The sequence below is a fragment of the Xenopus laevis genome, chromosome 7S, assembly GCF_017654675.1.
Source record: "Xenopus laevis strain J_2021 chromosome 7S, Xenopus_laevis_v10.1, whole genome shotgun sequence".
NCBI lineage: Eukaryota > Metazoa > Chordata > Amphibia > Anura > Pipidae > Xenopus > Xenopus laevis.
In genome coordinates, this window is record NC_054384.1 from 46,828,903 (window position 1) to 46,846,621 (window position 17,719).

Genomic DNA, 17,719 nt, shown 5'->3' on the forward strand with positions numbered 1-17,719 from the left:
GAAATGTTGAATTGACTCCTGTGCGAACAGACTTCAGCTGAAAATGCAGAGGCTTGTGGTTCTTTTGTGTCCAGTCAGAAGCCGATTCAACCGAGACTCCAGCTGGCAATCTGTCAAGGATTAGGTAGGGGGGCGCTGTGGAGACAGATGGGGGAAGGGCGAGTCCTTGAGGCAAGAGCTGCATGTGCCTAGGGAACATGTAAAGGGAAGGCAGAAACAGGTTGATGAGGGCAATGAGTCAGACTGGATCAGGTGCAGAGCAGAACAGAGTGGAGAGGACAAAGATAGGGATTGGACTAGGCAGGATGAAGAAGGTGACAACTCAGGACAGGAACAGACTGGATGGAGCAGGAGTGGAACAGGAAAAGACTGGATGGAACAAGACGGTGCGGTCGTAGATCAGATCAAACTGGGGATAGAGTGCAGAAGGAGACTAGAGCAGGAGAGAAAAGGAGCAGATAGCAGGAGAGGACAGGAGCGGATAGCAGGAGAGGACTGGAGCGGATAGCAGAAGAGGACTGGAGAGCAGGAGGGGTTAGGTACAAGGCAGAACAGGAATCAGAAATCAGGAACAAGCAAGGCAAGTTTGGTTCAAGGTGAAGTCAGGGAAAGGTACAACAGGAAGCAGAAATCAGGAACAGGTAAGGCAAGGGTCAGGTCAAGGCTGAAATAGGTTAAGGCAAGGTAAAAAGTAGAACTGGAGCAGAACTGGGAGGGAAAGACCAGGCAGGAACAGAACAAGGAAAGATTCAAGGTAGGACAGAACAAAGCAAGGAGGCTAAAGCTGAAACCCTTAGCTAGGGACAATGCTTCACTGCTAGTCTGGGAAAAAAATGCTCTGGCCAGGGGTGTTTGGAGGGCTGAACTTGAATAGGGCAGAGTCAGCCCTGATTGGCTGATTGCAACTAATCAGGCAGCAGCTGGACTAGGGCTGCAGAGGCCAAACAGGCTGCAGCTGGGCTGGAGCTGCAGAGGCCAATCAGGCTGCAGCTTGGCTGGGGCTGCAGAGGCCAAGTAACATATAGTGAGCAACCCTACAGACTGCTCACCTGGCCAAATGGTTAAGGTATTGAGCCAGAAACCCAAAGGTCCCTGTCTGAAATCCCAGCAATACCTAACACAATCCCAACACTAAGGGTAGGACTACACGGACTATTTCTGCACAATGTGATGCGCTGTGCAAAAAACACAGATGCGACAGAAATAAGTTAAGTAATAGCATTGTTGGATGGTGTTGATGCGACATGACTGTCGGACGCAGCGTGTTGGATCAACACCATTCAGACCAAATACACAAACCGATGCAAAAATCTGATTAATCCACTCCCCAGTGGAGCATTCAAAATATATATTTTTCTGAAATAATTTATTCTCTACTATCCCCCCCACTAAGTAATCTGTCGTTCTTTATTGTATTTTCATGCAGGAGTTTGAGTCAGTTTGGACTAAGACATTCTTTGCTTAGAAAATTTATTAGAGCTAACTCTTTCAAAATAACCGACTGTGACAGAAATATTGTCTCTACATGCATAATCTGTGCTGTAGTGAGTTATTTTGCTAGATTTTGTTTGGGCTGGAGTCAATTGTTTGAATTAGCTCTAAAACATCTGCTAGAAAAGGGGGCCTCGCTAAAAGAAACTTTAGAACAAACTGCTCATCAAAATGTGACCCAACTTCACAGTGAGGTTGTGGAATGCACTGCCTGGTGATGTTGTGATGGCTGATTCTGTTAATGCCTTTAAGAGTGGCTTGGGTGGTTTCAAAGGCATAATATCAAAGGCTATTGTGATACTAAACTCTACAGTTAGTATAGATATGGCTATATATATATTATGCATGTAAACGTATGGAGGGGTGTTTGTATGGATGCTGGGATTTCATTTGCTGAACTTGATGGACTTTGTCTTTTTCCAACCCAATTTAAAGGGCATGTAAAGGCAAAAAAATAAAACCCCATTTTTACTTTCTTTAATGGAAAAGAAACCTATCTCCAATATACTTTAATTAAAAAAAATGTGTACAGTTTTTATAAGAAACCTGACTGTATGCAGTGAAATTCTCCCTTCATTTACTGCTGTGGATAGGAATTGTCAGACCGTCCCTAACTGCTGGCCAGGAAACAATCATACTATACTTGTGAACTGCAGGGGTAGCCCCTGCCTTACTTCCCAGCCATGCTGTAGAGCAGTCTGCGAATGTGTAGAGATTTGTATTGGATCTTCTTTGCCTTTACATCCTCTTTACTGTTTCCAACTCCAGCTGCAGGGACAAAGATCATGGAGCCAAATTTAAACAGATAAACTGGGATTCTATTTGGAGGATTATTTTGCTGCAGCCACATTAGATTACATGTCAACACAGGATCCGGTGCAGTCTGCATATTCTGATTATTAATCAGTCTTGCTGTATCGGCTTCTTTGTGCTGTTTTGATAATTTATGATCCCTAAGCACCCTTAGTCCTGCAAAGATGTTTAACAAAGTTACAAGATGGTGACCCCCTTTGGCCAACTTTAAAAGCATAAATCATTTGTTTGATTAGGTATGTGGTGCAGTAAGTTAATGTTTATGTTTAGTATACAAAATACAACATTTCTAGCCTTATTCTATTTTATACTTTACTTCCTCTTAAACTATGTAACGCCACAGAATTTCTAATTGCACCCTTAATCCCTAATATGATATGTTGTTGACTAATTAAATTCCACATGTAGATATCATCAGTGTCGGACTGGCCCACCGGGATACCAGGAAAACTCCCGGTGGGCCCAGGTGTCAGTGGGCCCTCTTGCTTCTAACCATTTAGTCTATTTCATGGTCATTCCCTATTTCTTCATGGGAAAAAATAGGTTTAATGTTGAAATATAGAAAGGAGATATAAAAAAACTAGGAGAATAAAGAGGTTAAATGACAAGAGGAATAATAGTTTGGAAAGTGGGCCCATGTTCTAAAGTTTTCTGGTGGGCCCCGGTCTAGGGTTTTCTGGTGGGCCCCTGGCATCCCAGTCCGACACTGTGTGTGATCCTTGCACAATGGTACTTTCAAACCTGCCCAATCTCTGACCAAATATTGATCAACCAGGATGTTCTTTTTGGCCCAATATATATATAGGCAACCAAGACACTGTATGCGTCTAGAGTGGCCATGTCAGCAACCAATATCAGGTGTGTGTGATTGCAATGAGAGAGTGGGTCTATTTGCAAAAACAGGACAAAACATTATGCCATTGCCCTGGTTGTAAATTGCTGTGGTTAAAATACTCAAAATGCAAAATTGTGTAAAAATACCTTCTAACACAATTTTGCAGTATTGTGTGATTTGAGCAATTTACTCACAGCAATTTATTTGAGCAATTTCAGGTAAAAGCATGGGCAGTAATTACATCTCTCACTGCCCTAAGATGCAAATCTACCTTTCTAATCATGTTCTAGTTATGATTTGGAGAAAATCCAGGTAAAGACTAAGCTGTCCACTTGCACAACTCCAACTAGATTGTATCCTATTGAAACATGTTGATAACAGCAATTCAGCAACAGTTGGAGACTGTGGCCTGAAAAATGCATGTGAGATTGTCTGCAATCTGGTCTAACATGGATGACTGCATTACCCTCTTCCTTCCAATTCAATTAATTGATCTCATTCATTTGTAAAGCAGTGCCTGAGGCCAACTGACAAGAATCAACCATTCTTTGTATAGAAAGCTGCAGATTCTGTGACTCATCAGGAAGAGGGAAATGCAGAAAGCATGGATTTTAAATTTATTTTATAGAAAGTTCTATTCTGTGTTGCAAATCAACATTGGTACTGTCCCCAGGCTTAAAATGATGGAAAAAATAGTATTTTTTATGTTCTCTCACTTCCTTATTTATCTCCCTTCTTCTCCTCTCTGTGTGTGTATCCCTTTCTTCATGTATATGTTATTTTACTTTCATTATTGGGCTTCTATACTATACCCTATTTTTTTGCTTCCAATAATTTGTCATACCCAAACCTTTATGTAGCTGCGCTCTATAGGTGCTCAGATATTACAAGAACAGTTTCCTCCAATCACAAGCATTGGAAGTCTAAACATATCCGATAATGGTGAGAATATAATTTTATCTATATGGCAGCAGTATGTCATGTTTTCTCACTTTCTTTCATTCTTCATTCTGTTTTCCAGAACATCATTTTATTCTGATCTCTAACTGTTTTGCTTATATCATTCTGTGTCCTGAGTTTTAGAGGAGCTTCCTTCAAGTGTCAGCAGGAAAATATTCTTGAGCACAATAAAGACCCATTCAGAATCGGTTTGCAGAGATTGTAGTGGATAGGCTGACTGGCCGGCACAGAGCTCTGGCCTCATCCCATCTCAACACATGTAGGATTTATTGGAACGCCAATGTTCTAGCATCAGTGCAAAACATTTTACAAATGACTAGAGGCAAATTCCTCTACATCTAATGAAAAGTCTTCCAAAAAGAGTAGTGCGTAAAGCGTGTTTAGCAGCAAAGAGAAGTCTAAATTCATATTAGTAGCCTTGGTTTTGTAATGAGATATAAGATAATGATATATGAGGCAGATGTCCACATACTTTTGGCTATATGTGTATCTACATATATCTGCAGTATATATGCTGCCTCCCTTTGCATTTATCAATATCGTGACATCTCCTGTAGTCTCTTTCAAGCAATGTTATTCTTTTTATTAGGACTGGATTCTCATTTACTGTCTCTTGTTCCTGCTCTTGGTCGAAGCAGACATCTCAAGCATCTCTCTTTAGGCAGAAACTTCTCAGTTAAATCACGGTAAGAATCGTCCATTCTGAGACAGAAATCAGCAACCAAACAGACCACCCTCAGGGATCATAAAATGGCTTATTGTGAATAGATGTAATAAAAAGAGAACATACAACAAAAGATTCAATGTTCAGTAAAATCAATAGATTGAGTATCTAAGCAATGGTCAATAGGTTTTTCAAGTAAAGGAATGACAAAGAAGGTGTCAGTTATCTAACTTCTCTTTTATTTCAGAGTCTTGGAAGATATACTGCAGAGAATAATGAATCTTCTGCAAGATGAGGATTGTGTAAGTGACAACGAGCAATGCTCACATCACTGTAAGATTGTAAAGTGGTATATAATAACAAGCAAGAAGCTATGATAACTGAGAGCATTGTGCAAACATGCCATGTGTATAAACAAATAGTCTCCCCCAACTCCCATAATGGCAATTTTTAAAGAGCAGATGTGGCAAAGGCTGTAGAGGAAGGTAAAGCTACAGTTTTTTAATCTATTCATCTAGCTGCCATGGGCTGGCTAAACGGCAACTTCAGCAAAACAAATTACCTAAATTTATCAGATCATAAAATCTCTTCTAACTCCTGCACCACCAGCAATGGTTATGCTGCCACTGCTTGCCATTCCAACTGTGGGCCATATCTTCTGCTGCCATACAATATTCCAGCATTCCATAATTTCCATCATTTATGAGGTGTTGAGCTGCAATGTTATGAAACCTGAAAGCAATTAGTTATAACACATGCATGGTGTGGTGTTCTATTACATTAATAGCATACCACACTGTAATCTGGATAGGGATTTGACAGTAAAATCGACTGTAATACCACTGCCCATGGTCTAAAATCTTAATCTGCCACTGCTCACAATCACACCTCTGTGTTTTAAGATGGTCATACATGTCACACATACAGTCTGACCGATTTCTACCTTGCTGCAATTTACCATATAGTGTTCGTTATTTCTTTAGGTACATGGTAATATTTAACTTACCAAAGTTTAGTGATATGTTTCTATACAGGTGATTTATTGCCAATTGTAAAATGCTATCAGACCATATCCACAGACCAGTGACATCAGAAGATGTTACAGCACACAACAGAGGCTATTTTAGGGGGAAAAAATTTCCAGATCTTGACATGGGCTTTCTAATTTTTAAGCCCCCTTGCATACTCTGTTGCCACTCTACAGTTGACACTGGGCTGCCATTTTGGGTTATTAGACAATGGCACTTGTAAGATAATTATGACAAGGTAGGGTTGCCAGTGTTAAGGTAGTAGGTTATAATGGGCCAGGATTACCCCTAATGGCATAGGCTGTAAAGAAGGCTTTGGAGGGTCTTAGTACAAGACTATAGTGTGGGAACTACATCTCAGTCCATTAGTCTCAGTCTATTAGTCCATAAGAAAAATCAATCATTTTGCAACCTCCTACCATGGAGTTCCTAAAGCTCCTCTCCTCAAGCGAAGAGGCTGCTAAGGTTAATATCAGTCAGTTTCAAATACTTGGATTGTTACAATGGCACTTAATTAAGTTCTAAAACATGTAATATGAAATATCTACTAATGTTTAAATGTTGTGGCATATGAAAGACTTATCAAAGATATGTGCTGACTGGTTACTATGGGTAAACCCTAAATGAGACTTCTCTTTTAATTTCAATAGAAGACAATAAAGGATTGCCACTGAACCAATCCATGCAGTTGATTCATTCAGCAGTGACAAGAGGGAGGATTGTGATCATCAACAACTTTCATCTTTGCTCTATCCACCCTCTCTTTCAGTGCCTGCAGTCTCTTTCCCTCGCAGACTCTCGTTTGAAGTCTCGCACCTGCATTGTTTTGAATGCTCTTGGAAGCAATACATCTCTACAGGAGCTTGATATCAGTGGAAACGGAATGTCAGATATTGGTGCCAAGATGCTAGGCAAAACCCTGCAGATTAACAGCACATTGCGGTAAACACACAATGTTCATCACAGTCTGCAGTATAAAACTTAGATAAAACACAGCACTAGCATAAATACAGGTATGGGGTCCAGTACCAGGAAACCCATTATTTAGAATGCTTTGAATTACAGGAAGGTGCTCTCCAATAGACTCCCATTTTAATCAAGTAGTTCAAATTTTTAAAAATGATTTCCTTTCTCTCTGTAATAATAAAACAGTATATTTGTTTTTGTATTTGATCCTAACTAAGATATAAATAATCCTTATTGAAGGCAAATAAATTCTATTGGGGTTAATTAATGTTTAAATTAAATTTTTTTAGTTAACAAAGTATGGAGATACAACTTAAGGAAGGACCCCTTATCCGGATACCAGGTCCAGCGCATTATTAACAATATTATTTAGCAGGGGAACAGTCAATTTATTAAAGAAAGCATTCCTTCTCAACATACTAACATGTATACATACCTTTATAATATGACACACACATATATATAAGAGAACAATAGCTTGTAGAGGAGATAAATTAAAAGGTTAACTTCAATGTCATCCAACGTTTGTCATATATATACATTTTGCATACATTTGTATTACAATACAATATGTTTCCTAGTTGGATTAAATTGTATTTTATGTTTAATGGACCTCTAATTCCACTGTCAAGATTTTTGGGCACAGTTTAATTTGTATCTGTCTTGTACCAGTTAGAAGTATTCTTGTGCCCATTGTCATGTGCTTTGTCTGTGTTCTCAATCTCCCTGTGCAGGTCGGTGCTTTGGGATAGGAATGCAGTTACTGCCTCTGGGTTTATGGATGTAGCTCGAGCTTTGGAGAAGTAAGTATAGAAAATGTGTATTCCAAAAAATGTACACACGTCATCAATTTCCATAATTTTATGTATTTAGCGCTCATATTATTTTATAGCCTCATATGATACATTCTAAATCTAATAAACATGAAAACAAATATAGTTTTGATATACATTAAGCCCAACAGATATCGTCAGTTCTTATTGAAACCCACACATACAGTATATACTTATCGGCATTTCTATATAGATATATACTTATCTAGTTTCGTAAATTGTGCGCCTGGCCACACTGTAACAGCTTTGTGATTGGTGTAAACTTTTTATGCAACATCACAGGAATAGAACTTTGCGCTTTATGTCTTTTCCTGTGGGAGATATCTGCCAAGCCTACCAGAGACATCCTGACAGAGCTGAGAGTGCCTGGAAAAAGGTAAAATAGTACTGAAACTAAGGGGTAAGGCCTTCTTCCTGCTGTGTCTGAAGTTACATATTTGCAAGAAGTGCCCAGTAGGGTAAAATCAAGTTCCCTGGTGTCCAATGGGGTAAAATCCTTCTACCTTCTGTCCATGGGAGCTTCTTTACTTTTTCATCCTTTTACATGAATGAGACAGTCCCTCCATCTTGTTTCTGGCTACAGAGTCCTCTGTGTATTCTTTATAGGTCAATATTCCTTTTCTGTATCCTTTAAAGTTGACTTGATGTTCTTTGTGCACTTATTACAAAAAAAATAACTTCTAGAATCTGCATCATAATGCTGTGCACTTCCCAGATGTACCCTCCTCTCGTATTATTATTTGTGTCTCTGATAGATACACAGCTGTCTCCTGCGGAACTCTCAGACATTGGCTGTTTCAGACCAGAGAGCACTGCGCTTGCAGCAGGGTGTGACAAGCAGTGCGGAGCAGGTACTAGGCATTACTATTTATTCTTAGGACATTCAGTTATATTTTAGAATTAGATAATCTCTAACAGTATAATTAAAATGAGTGCACGATAGACTGGATGGGAGCATTTGGGTGGTACAGAAAATATGTAGTGTAGAAGAGAAAAAAGTCATCTTTCATTCAACTGCAAAAGGCCTGATAGGGAATTTAGGTGAAAGCTGATTTGGCCTCTTTTATCCTCCAAACACTCAGTCCCACTCCTGCCAGTTAGTGCTATTTTTTAGCAAGCAAGGTGCCCAAGTGCATTTTAGGAGGAAGTTAACAGATGCATATATACATATATAACACTGATCTTTCCAATCCATGTTAGATGTTACAGACACTCTCAGTGATGATACATGATCACATTAATGCATTGCGCTCCTGTGACCTGGAGACTGTTCAAGAGGACATTATAGGTGCAAGACAGTTGCTCAGAGATGCAAAGAACTGTCGAGCTGTGAGTAGCCTTTTTTGCTTATGTTATATATAATTATATTTCATTATGGTAACTGTTATAATCTGCGATGTCAGGTTCATGTAAAAAAATTATATATATATATATATATATATATATATATATATATATATATATATATATATATATATATATAATGATTTGTGAGGTGTGCTGTTAAGACCTAAATAAGACTGTGCTAACCCTGAATCCTAATATAGATTGTTAAAATCTTAAGCAGGAAGGTCACATCCATAAAAACAATACATTGCAATCGGCACTCTTATACAAGTTCACGCCAGTCAAATTCTGCTTTCTGAGATCCATAGTTTATTGTCTACAATTAATGTGGCTTCTGTAGTGAACGTTAAACCATTAAACTTAGTTAGGAAACATCCCTGGGCAACAGATGTGAGGATCGATGTGGATATTACACTTTGTATGTGGTTTAAACTGGAAGATGGTCTTTCCACAGCCTGTAGTCAATCAGCATTACATTGTGCAGTCATGTAGTAGAACTTATAGCCCCTAGTTTAAAAGTGGGATACTGGAAAGGAAAGTATTCTTAGTTCAAGTTTATATTGCTTCATTGAGCAAACATTGTTCTATAAATGTAATAAATGTAATGTTTACGTCACGGATATCCAGCTTGCTGCTCTAAAACTTGAACTTTAACCAAAAGTTTCCACCAATGAAGTCAGGAGATCCTGGTTGTAATTCAGCAACTGATAAAAGGCTCCCAGTTTAGTCAGTTTTGGGGTCCAGAATTTCCTGTACTGTATTACCTGGGCATAATTTAACCTCCACATAGTCCTTTGTCTTTGTGTATTTGCCTTTACAATTTACAACCTCTCTCCTCAGCTGCTGCCACGCCTTCTGGAAGCAGGAAACTGGTTGTCTCCATCAGGCCCTGCGCAGCGTCTCTTAAGGTGGCCATACACGGGCCGATAAAAGCTGCCGACAGACCGTGTCGGCAGCTTATTGGCCCGTGTATGGGGGCCCCCGACGGGCTTCCCCGATCGAGATCTGGCCAAAAGTCGGCCAGATCTCGATCGGATGGGATTAAAAATCCCGTCGGATCGCGGCCGCATCTGTTCGTTGATGCGGTCCCGCGATCCGACCGCCCGTTTGGTGAACGCTAGGATCCGATCGTTGGGCCCTAGGGCCCACGATCGGATCAGCCCGATATTGCCCACCTCAAGGTGGGCATATCGGAGGGAGATCCGCTCGTTTGGCGACATCGCCAAACGAGCGGATCTATCCGTGTATGGCCACCTTTAGAGACTGTCTCATTTGAGCTCTCTCGAGCAGTGGACAGAGAAATGCAGGTATTAGGATAACACAAGTTGTGTGTTGTATCCTTCTAGGATGTTCTTTCACACTGTATATTCCTCATATTGTGCCTCTCCATTTCCTCACAGAATATTGCAGATTCCATGTGGGAAGCAACTCAGGACTTGTTCCCTGGAGCTGCTCGTGATGCTCAAAGAGGGAGCGCAATGCTCTGTAGGCTGAAAGAACAACATGGGCTCAGTCCACCACATATCCGAGACATGCTTCGCCAAGTTGGTTGTGAGATACACAGCAAACTGAGGTGAGGGACATGTGCAGAACAGCTGATAACACAGAACCAGGGATTTTTGAGCTATGTCCCATAATTCTAAATGATAAATCTCACATTTCACAGCTGAAGAAGTTATAGTCACTTTTTGTGTGACACAAAGTAGTGTATTTCCTGGATCTTATGTCACTGTCATTACTTCCTTTTTTCAAGAAAATTGTCTAGTCTTGGTTAAGGAACATTGGTTTAAATTCATGAGTAGTACATATGTCTCAACTAAAGGACCACTACATCCTCAAATATAGACTGGGTTATCTCTTTGTACAAAATATTGGAAAGCTAATTCATAAGGCAAAACAGTGCATCTTGCCTTGTTGTTTAAAAAAAGAGTATTTGTAACATACTGGATGACAATGTCTGTCTTATATTCCCAACAAGTACTGTATAAACCAACTGCTTTCTAATTACTTTAATAAAATAAATGCTTATGCTTATAAGCAATGCTTATAAATGCAAATACATATTAAAGCACAGGTGCAAAGCCCCACTTTTTTGCACTTTGTCAGAATGCATTAGAGATAGCTGCATGCATTAGATGCAGGTAGCACATGCACAGGCGTTCCCTGGAACACCCCAAAGTTGCTCCATTGTAAGGCTCTAGGTAACCCTATACTTTACAGCTGCACTGGATTATTTTTTGTCTGGTGCAGGAAACAGACACCTTTCCCTTAGTGTGCATGCCTTTGCAACTAGCATTTCTAGAACCACAGCCAACATTAGGCATTGTTAGAAATCTAGAATAAATATAATGACAAGTTTTTGTCATAAATATTAGGCTAGTTCAGCCACCAAACACCTAAGTTCTCATTTACAATATGGAAGGCAGGCTGTAAAGTAAAAAAAAATGGGTGCTTTCTGCAATATGTCTGAATTGCCGTAGGTCTTTGCATTCTATTTCTTAAGCTGGCCATAGACGCAAAGATACTATCGTACGAATCAAAGATTTGTACAATTTCCGAACCGTGTATGGATTGCCCCACATTTTTGGTGACATGGCAATCAGTCGTTCAGACGATCGGACAGGTGATAAGATTTATATTTATGGCCAGCTTTAGAACAGAGATCTACAGCTTGCCCCATAAACTGTGCATCACTGTGCATGTTGTAAGCAGCAGACCAAGGAATCGGGGATTGGGTGATTACTTTAAAATGCAGGAGTGCTCCAAAATTCTTCTGTAAAGATGTGTTATACTGTCATGTACCTTTTGCAGGGCTGCACAACTTTCCCTCATGACTCGCCTCAGTAATTCTGTTCTGGAGCAGGTTCTACAGGAAATGCAGAGAACACACAGAAAACTGGTAACTAGTGTGAGAGTTTAAGGCCACATTCAATAATTTCATAGATACTGATCTTATATGTGTGATTGCACACAATAACATTAATGGGGGGGGTGATTATAAAAAAAAACAAATTAGATTTTATAAAAATATAAAATAAATTAAAAAACATATTTGTAGTGTATTAAATATGAATACTACAACTTAATGTGTTCGCTGGTGAAAGAGAACTGGACCTGTACAATTTTATTCTAAAGCATCTGCTATTTATCCTCTTTCTTGCTTATTTGAGTTTATTAAAGGCCCAGTGAATCAATGATTTCACTGAATGTGTCGGTACACATCTGGCAGTGAAGTCTGAGTAAGCAATATTTCTGTAATAAAGTACATTTTGCCCTTAAAAGGAGCTATTGTTAGTTGGATGTGTCATGGATACAGAAGCTGCGTTTCTCTAACTCATCCTGAAATGAAATCTGGGTGTGCAATACTGCAGCAGTAATTAACATGTTTAAAGGAGCTAGGGGAGATGGGGAAAAACCATGAAAATAGATTTTTTTTCCTCCTATAAAGTTTCTTTGAAACACTGCAGGAAAGAGACACTGGGGAAATTGCAGAGAAGTGTGATTCAATATTTCTAATTTGATTAAATGTTTCTTCTCATTTGTTTCTTAATTTGCTAGTCCCGTCACAGATCACAACTGCAAATCCTGATGGAGGAGGAGCCAAGGATTCTGGGATATCTGCCCCAAACGCCACCAAGAAACAAACAAGAAAATCATGAAGGAGAGATCTATTCCAGCATTGTAAGGAACATGACTGCCCCCCCCAAATCTAACATATGCAAATATATTGCTAACGAAGTTCACATTCTGTGTTTATATCTCTCCACAGGATACCATGGTGATAAAGAAGCGTCTTCAGGGAAGGAAAATCCGACCAGTCTCTGCATTTATAAGTGAGATTCCAATAATGTCCCTCTGCTTTAACTGATGTTCTTTATGTGCTTTAAATACTGCAATTTCCTTAACTTTTCTGCAACTACTAGCTGTATGTTCCTCTCATGTTTTATTCAGTTGTCATGACAATTATGTTTCATCTTTCTGACCTGTTATCCCCTGTCATTAATCCTTCTGAATATACCATACTACTTTGTGTGTCTATCCGGTTCCATATTGATATAATTACTTTCTTTCTTTACCTAAGACACTACTGTGCACATTGGTCTAATTTTAAGGCCTATTGCAATAAATCATTTTCAGATGACAAGTCTGGCAACAAACTTATGGCTCTTCCCATTATAGTTACCTCCTAATGACCCATTATCAATTCCTATTCTTTTATCACCATTACTGATGATCCAATTTTTTGTGAAAAATTGTAGCCATAAACTGCTGTGTGCCATCACTTAGCGGGAGAGGACCGGAGAGCGGGAGAGGACTGGAGAGCAGGATAGCGGGAGAGGACAAGGAGTGTTCTAAGTGCTGCCCTTACATAGGGAAGAGTCAGCCCTGATTGGCTGATTGCAACTAGACAGCAGCTGGGCTCTGGCTGTAGAGGCTACACAGGCTGCAGCTGGGCTGAGGCTGGAGAGGCCAATCAGGCTGTAGCTGGGCTGGGACTGCAGAGGCCAGGTAACACATAGCGAGAAACTCTATAGGCTGCTCACCTGGCCAAATGGTTAAGGTATCGAGCCAGAAACTGAAAGGTCCCTGGCTCAAATCCCAGCAATACCTGACATTCACTGATGAAATACAGAAACTTATGGCTCTTCCCATTATAGTTACCTCCTAATGACCCATTATCAATTCCTATTCTTTTATCACCATTACTGATGATCCAATTTTTTGTGAAAAATTGTAGCCATAAACTGCTGTGTGCCATCACTTAGCGGGAGAGGACCGGAGAGCGGGAGAGGACTGGAGAGCAGGATAGCGGGAGAGGACAAGGAGTGTTCTAAGTGCTGCCCTTACATAGGGAAGAGTCAGCCCTGATTGGCTGATTGCAACTAGACAGCAGCTGGGCTCTGGCTGTAGAGGCTACACAGGCTGCAGCTGGGCTGGGGCTGGAGAGGCCAATCAGGCTGTAGCTGGGCTGGGACTGCAGAGGCCAGGTAACACATAGCGAGAAACTCTATAGGCTGCTCACCTGGCCAAATGGTTAAGGTATCGAGCCAGAAACTCAAAGGTCCCTGGCTCAAATCCCAGCAATACCTGACATTCACTGATGAAATACAGAAGAATTTTGCTCTTCTTAAAATGCAATGGCATCTGAGGATAATGCAAAGCACTATGTATATTAGTTTAACTACTTTATTATTGTTTTGGATCCACGGTGTGCAAATGAAAACAACCAGTAGGAGTGAAGCACAAGTTACATGTCGTACATTTTTGACATGTGGGCAAAATAAATGCAATACAATTTGTTCACTCTTTTTCAGTCATAGGCAGTGTATTGCTGTTCTCACTGAAGATTTCATGTAAACTGTTTTCATTCCAGATATCCTAAAGTCTAGATAATGAATGGAATATACATATTTACAGGATTATATATTTATGCTCTCCCAAGGTGCCAGTGACCAGGAGTTAAGCCCCAGGACACTAGATTTGGGTTCTCCAGGCTCAAGTGACCTTAGTTCACCACCTCCACTCTCCTCATCTGCTAGCAGTCAGCTGTCCCGCTCCCTTAGTGTGTCTCTGGAAGGTCTATCTGAGCTCCCCACAGAAGGGAGCAAGCTTCAGCATCAGACTCGGGATAGACCAAAACAGCAGTCCAGGCGAGCCCCAGGAGGGGGAAAGGTTAATTTTAGTAACTATGTTTTTAAAAATATAAAAAAAAAATCACTAAAAGAGGAGTTGATTATTCTTTTTCTAAACACTTAGGTTCGAGGCCCAGCATCTGATTCAGAGAGGCCAGACGCATCACTTGATGAAGGACTAGATGATTTCTTCCATCGCACAGTGTTGACTCAGTCTCACAGGTACTATACTCTCTGGCATTGTCTTCATCATCATAGTTATTGATAAGATTGACACTTCAATATGACACTGTTGATCTTTCTTTTCTATTCTTGTCTGCCCAAAAGTGTCTCTTCAGCCCCACCAGGTGATTCAGAAGGCCCACCAAAAAGACGTCGTAGGAGTCTTTTTCATTTCCGCAGAAGTAGGACCCCAAAACGTGAGCGAGGAAGAGCAGCTCCCCCACCTTCCCCAGGTCCTGAGGGAAACATAGACCACCTTAGGCTGGAAGGGTTTTCAATGACTAATGGAACACCAACTAGCAATGGAATTGAAGGGCCTTATATGGAGCAGTGAGAGGACTGCCTGGTCGAGGAACTCCGGTTAGTGTGGGTGCGGGCAATTTAGGAGAAAAAAGCAATAAAATAAGAAAGATATATTTGATACAGGAATGCAAAAATTATTGAATGAAATAGAAGTTAATAATGATACAGAGAAAAAATAAAACACAAAAGCAGGGCAAAAATTACAGAAGTAAATTAACCTATGCATTTTTCATTTCCAGTCTTGTGAGCAGACGGTGTATGAAGTGCAGCCTGCAAGAGTGAGAGGAGTCCCTCTGCCTGGTGGAGTCCCACTTCCTGGAATGGACAGTGTCCGTATTTGGCGGGAGGTATGTGAATAATGTGGTAGGAATGGTAATGCTGAATGTGTCAGGAAAAGTTAAATAATGCTATGCTTATAATGATCTCTGTACATATTCCAATACTATACAGATGGATACCTTGGGGGGCACCAACTGCATTCCTGAAGATAGGCGGCGTTCATCTGGGGATGGGGGTAAGTATTTTATTCAGCCTCGTCTCCTCCATTACATCCATAACAGTGCATCTTCAGGCTTCCTCTGCCATCAACCAGCAATCCATCCTATATCACTGCTCTGGTTGCCAGGCTTTCCTTCCCCCTGGTATTCTCTGGAGTCTCTTTCTGGTCATCCCTCTGTGTATCTGTCAGAGTCTGTCTCTGTTCTTTGCCTTTCACTTTTTCTGTCACTGTTCTGTCCCTCCCTTTTCCTCTCCTTGTCTCTCTCTCTGTGTCTCTCAGAGGAGGGTGCTACGTTTGAGGACAGAAAGCCTTCTATATCCAATGGAGACAGAAGCAATCAGAAGAAATTATCAAGAGAAGAGGTAACAACAAAGCTGAAAGGCAGTTTAAACTACTGACGCCTGGCTTTCTTCTTACTATAGGTTTACAGCAATTAGTGCTCATACGTAAAAACTATTTGCCATACACATGATGAGTGATATGCGTGCTTCTTTTTGGGTCTGTGACTGCTAATAGACATCAGGAAGTAAGGATGTCATTGATGAAAGAAGTTAGATGCAAGTAGGCACACAATAGCTGGACCATATGCAGTCAAATGTACCTGTATCTACTTTATGTGCCTCAGTTCCATCTCCAGGAATATGAATTCCCTATACCCCTGACTCAAAATTAAACAAAGGAACAGAGCATGCCAGGTTGGTGCAACGTGCCTATATGCACTAGTTTTAAAGCCAGCTATTATTAGCTGCTGCAAAAATAAGGCAATGTGTAGCAAAGCAATAAAGCTGATAAAAATGGCACTTAGGTACTAGGGGAGATGTACAGAAATGTTAAATAAGTCTGAGATAGTTATTTCAACCACATAGGTGCAGAGAATAAAACTGGGTTTTCCAAATGGAAACTAGAAGTGGTTCTACAAAGGGTTTTTATGGCCTATGAACTACCTACTGTTCTAGGTGGTGGGCTCCGGAGGCAGAAAGGAAGACAGAATACTTTAGAATATAACAGAAATGTAAAGTCTCAGGAACTTATTCTTCATTGAGATATGGGGTGTCGTGTTTTTTTTTCTATGGAGACTATTAACAAGTCTATGGTCATTAGAGTTTCACAACTCATTCTCATACATACTAGGGCACACTATAGGTAACTATAATGAGACAGAATATGATACATGCCATTCATAGCACATTCTCTTTTCAGGGAGGTCTTGTTGTTTCCTGCCCCCTTCCTGAAGCGCCAAGGCCAGTCGCTGCCCCACGGGGTAGAAAAGTGTCCTGTGGAGGGGGGCATGGTGACACTGAGTGTTCTGAAGAGACCAGGAAGGAAATCCCAGTGCCCAGACCACGAAACAGGGAATCTATGAGAGAGGCGGCCCCCCCAGGGGGAGGTGGGAACAGCCCAGTGATCATTGAAAAGACTGCTCACCATAAACTGTACCTTCTTTATTTCACACCAGTATACCTTCTTACCCCATCCCCAAGTGTATCTTGTTTGGCCCTTCAACTTCTCTGTCCCTTTGTGCATTATTCATTCTTATGTTTTTACACTCTGTTCCTCTCCATCTCACGTGCTCTTTGTACATCAATCTCACCCCTTTGGCCCTCTCACCATGCAATATTAATCATCACTTACCTTTAATCCATTAAGCTCTGCATCCACCAACATATGATCATAATTGCAATTTATGTATTGCAATGTCATGCAATGCCAATGCATTGCTAATTTTCCTCTTAATCTCATGTCAGTTTCTTAATTTATACATTCCTCTGTGCTCAGATTGTGCTCCACCAGTACGAAGACCCCCTCTTAAGCCACAGCGATCTCGCAGGATGCAATCATGTGACTCAGCAGAGCCACTACCACCTGGTGAGCCATTCAATGCTTCTATGGCTTGGGTGTAATAGATGGCTAGTAGAGACAGCAAGGCAACAATGCTCACCATTGCTGTGCTGCCCATCCTTAATTTGATCAATATATTAACTTTTGTCACTTAAAGGGATACTGTCATGGAAAAAAAAATTTCAGTTAATAGTGCTGCTCCAGCAGAATTCTGCACTGAAATCCATTTCTCAATAGAGCAAACAGATTTTTTGTGCTTAATTTTGAAATCTGACATGGGGTTAGA

At 40.5% G+C, this 17,719-nt stretch overlaps 1 pseudogene; it reads left to right on the forward strand.

Annotated features, from left to right (window-relative positions):
• Positions 1-305: 305 nt before the first annotated feature.
• Positions 306-17,398, forward strand: LOC121396013 (annotated as a pseudogene).
• Positions 17,399-17,719: the final 321 nt, after the last annotated feature.